The 4185-nt window shown below is 50.0% G+C and overlaps 1 long non-coding RNA gene across 1 annotated transcript; it reads left to right on the forward strand.

Annotated features, from left to right (window-relative positions):
• The first annotated feature begins 997 nt into the window (after positions 1 to 997).
• LOC118174429 lies at positions 998 to 2237 on the forward strand. Its single transcript, XR_004754659.1, has 3 exons — positions 998 to 1079; positions 1478 to 1724; positions 1829 to 2237. It is a non-coding gene; the product is annotated as an uncharacterized LOC118174429 (long non-coding RNA).
• The last annotated feature ends 1948 nt before the right edge of the window (positions 2238 to 4185 follow it).

Consider the following 4185-nt stretch of genomic DNA (forward strand, 5'->3'; position numbering starts at 1 on the left):
CAGCACTGCAGAGGTGTTTGCAGGCTCACTGGGCATGCCACCCAGCTGCAACAGATACATGGGCTGAGGAGTGATCATGTCAGAGCAGCAGGGTTAAGGCTCCCCAGGTGTTGTCACTGCAATGGATTTGGGATTTTGGCCGCTCCCAACTGGCTGTGTATGGTCTGTGTGGCAGATGTCTGGGAGCCTGGGCTCTGCTCCCTCCCTCCGTGTCCCTGCCTTGCTCTGCCATCCAAAACCACCGCGACGAATGCAACACAAGGACCCAGCTGGATGGAGCTGGAGTGGTGCATTTCAGCAGCCCTTTTTGGATTAAGCCATTATGGGCTGGACTGTTTGACCATGCCAGCGTTCAGTAATGATTTTCAAAGCAGTGAAACCTTTCCCAGTGGAGGGGCCCTTGGTCCATCCTTAGCAGCCCACAGCATTTATATGATGATAACGTAGCTCTGTGTGGATGATGGGAAGTGCTTTGCTGTTTGGCTTCTCCCCAGGCTAAAATCCCAATCTCAGGGAAGTAAACATGGTTATTGCTACTGGCCTGAATGAACACCATGTTTTCACCCCATCCTTCAGCTTCTGCAAAGATTACTTCATGTGAAAGGAGACTTGGTTCATCAAGTAGCTAATTAATGGCCAGGCTGCTGTGTGGGAGCCCAGGGCGGCTTCTCCCCGGTGGGAAGCAGGCAGGGTGAGGGGGCTCTGACATCAGCCCTTCCGCCCTGATTAGCTCTCCCTCAGCCTGCACTAATGAGCCTGAACTCTGACCCCCCAGGGAGAGGGGCACCTGCCCCTTGGGCCTGATACCGAGGAATCTGCCTGGGAATGGCAGCGGGGTTATCTGCTGGACTGACAGCCCATGTTCTGCTTCCTTGCTGTCTTTATTTGCAGTCAGGATCATAACACGGCCCAGCTGGCAAGGTGGGGGAGAGTGGCCGCTCTGGTTACTGGGTCACTGGTGCAGATGTTCCAGCCTCCACCAGGAACCAGCAAACAGCCCCCATGAACCCTTTCAGCACCCAATGCTCATCCCCAGCCTGGCTTTGAGATGTTGCAGAGGAAGGAGGTGATGAGCCGAGGTTTGGAGATGGCCCCGCTGGGGGATGCAGTCTCATGGGGGTGTGTGGGTGCACGCATCCTGCGGCACTGCACCGGGATGCTGCCCCCTGCCCGAGCTGCTGGACAGCAAGTTCTGGGGATGGCAACAAGGAAAAGAAGGGGACTGTGGCTGCGTTAAGGGTCTGGGGTGTTCAGGTGGGCTGGTTCACCACACTGGTGCTGAGAGGTGCTGTGGCAATTTCTAAACAGCATGGAAAATAAAATATTCCCCCCAGCTTTATTCTGGTCCTTCCAAATTGCTGCTTCCACCACAAACTTTTCTCAAATAGTGAAGTTCAGGAGTTCAGGGGCATTTATTATTTATTTATTTATTTATTTTTCTCCCAGTGCAATGAGCCTGATCTTCTCATCTTTCCAGGAACAGAGACTGTCTTCAGTGCCCTTCAGCTGAGTTAAACATTCCTGATGTGCAGGAGCGAGGATCCGTGCCTGCCTTTCATCCTTGCCCTCTCCAGGAATTGCAAGCTACAGGCACCGGTAGGAGCAAGCAGAGAATTACAGAGGTGTGCTGTAGATTCTCCATTGCTTGAAGACTTTAACCCCGGGAGTTTTTTTGCGAAGATCTGCTACGGCTCACAGAGGAGTTACAAGCTCCGTGTAGAAAGGTATGTCCTGTGTTACGTGTGAAGTCAGACTTGATGAGCATAATGGCCCTGTCTGGTTTTAAGAGAGTAGTGTCCCATGTGGGTTTTCCTTCTCTTTCATGTAGAAATATTCTGGAGGAAGACTCGCAGTGGAGGTGAAATGGCAGATCAACACTGCGGCAGCAAGCCGAGGCTGCAGGGAATGGCCCAGGGGGGAAATCAAAGGGAAGATGACTTTGTTACCAACCCAGCTGCAACTTCCTGCTCTGGCTAGAAAATACCCTAGGAGGTGACTTGTTAGAGGACTGCATGCCTCTGCCTTGCCTTGCTTCCCCATAATAAATGAATAATGAACTTGTAGGGCAAACACTGAAGGGCAAGGGAAAGGTGGAATTCCCAGAAATTATCATCAATAAGTAAGCACAAAGACACTCTCTGTCTTCCACCTCTCAGATTCCTATAAATGGAGCTTTTCTATGAGGGAGAGGGCTTTCCTCCATCACGCACAAGCTATAAACCAACAACTCTGACCAAGTGGCACTCCTGTCAGTTCACAGCAACACCTCTGAGTTCAGGGGGGTGACCCAGACCCCACCCAGGGTCAATGAGCTGGCTTCCATCAGGGATGTGTTCTTTATAATTCTCCTTTCTGCTGCCCCAGCCTTTAGTCCTTCTGCTGCCCAAGGTCTTCCCCCCTTGGGGTTTTGCTGTACGTGACGTGCAGCTCAGGGCTCTTGCCACGCCGGAGATTTTGCATTGCACCTCACATCAAGGACAGCTGGCCACCCTGTCCTGGCATATCTGCTCACATCTAACGGGACCTTTTCCCAACTGCTGTGCCGTCAGACGCAAATGAACTCTGAAACCAGAATGTGAATGCCACAACATTGCTAAAAAGATCATTGCCAAATTGTGTTTATGGTGAAAAATGGAAGCACAAGACCCAGCCCTTTTGGAGGGGCTGGAGGGAACACAGCCGGTGTTTTGACAAGCAGCTCAGAGGTTTCAGCTGATATTCTATACAAGCATAGGAGTTATTTTGGAAGAACAATGGTGACATTTTAGTATGAGCCACTGATTTTCAGCAAAACAATGACATTCTGGAAGGGAAATGCTTTATCTTTCAAAAGCCGAATTGTTCAGGTGCAGTGGCAGAAGTGCCAGCATGAAGCAGATTACTTACATTGGACTTAATTTCAGTTGTTCGTGGGTGTACAAGACTTTGCTATCTGGCATGGCAAAGCCACCCTCTGTGTTAGAGTGGGTGTGAAACGGAACCTGGGGGAAGAAGTCAGTGATGCCTCACCTGTAGAAGAAAAATTAATCCCATGGGCTCAAGGAACCTGCCCAAGGCTTGATGCTATTCAATCTTCTAATTAACCACCAGGATGCCCTAGCTCAGTGTCCACTTACTAGATTTGCAGGTGAATAAGTGTGAGGTGCTGCAAAAAATAACCTGTGGGTAAATGGAAAGGATGCAGAGCAACTGGACAGGCAGTGGTCCTTCAGAGAAGAGTGAAGATTATGGCAGGCCACCAGGTGAATCAACAGCCTGATGAAAGAAAGGGTGCAGGGATGATGGTGTGGCCTCAGGAAGAGAAAACTGGAAAAGCAGATGAGAGCAGTCTTCAAAAACTGCTGCAAAAGAGAGAGGGAATGATCAGTTCTCCACATGAACGTGGAGAAGAGGCGGCTTAAATTTCAGTGCAGAGGTTCAGACTGAATTTTGCTGAAAGCTGTGAGGGGGGAAGAAAGCAAAGCACGGCTACAGCCCTGCTGCCAGCTTCTGCCTGCTGAAGGTCTCTGGCTGCTCAGAAGGGACAGCAGCAAAGCGAGTCCTGCTGTGGGGCAGCTGGGGAGATCTCCCCGCTCCTCCCCAGGGTAGTAGCTCTGTTTTCATGGGGCCGACGATTTGCACCCAAAGGGTGTAGCAGAAACCCCAGCTCCATTCCTCTGGGCCGGCAATAGTTTATTCTTGCAACCAGGTATTTTTTAATTACCTTCCAGCGGTCTGTGCAGCCCTTCGCTTTGCTGTGATTATGTTACTGCTCCTAGACCCAGCGAAAGAGGATATGCGGTAACAAGTCAGAGCAGAGGAAGGCTTACATTTCAGCTTACTTGTGTGCTAATCTGCATCCTCTTTTCCGAAATCCTCTTAACCTCTGTGTTTTTTCAATCACCTGTGTTTGCACCAAACATTACTACAGCGAACAAAAATTGAGCAACAGAAGATACCTTAATTTCCAGCCTGATGAACTCCGCTAGCTAACTAACCCAGGTACTTATGAATAGACTAAATGGCATGATCTGCTGATAATTTGATCTAAAAGTGTCTGGTCGCTGCTCTCTTTGTTGCCCCACCTATTGTCTGGTTGAGCATTGTAAGTTCAGGCTTTGCTCGATGTACTCGTCTTTTGAGAAGACTGTGACCAAGTAATCGAGGCTGTCATCACAGCAGAACCTGGCTCAGGAGTCAAAAATC

Source organism: Oxyura jamaicensis, chromosome 14 (assembly GCF_011077185.1).
Source record: "Oxyura jamaicensis isolate SHBP4307 breed ruddy duck chromosome 14, BPBGC_Ojam_1.0, whole genome shotgun sequence".
In the NCBI taxonomy this organism is placed as follows: domain Eukaryota; kingdom Metazoa; phylum Chordata; class Aves; order Anseriformes; family Anatidae; genus Oxyura; species Oxyura jamaicensis.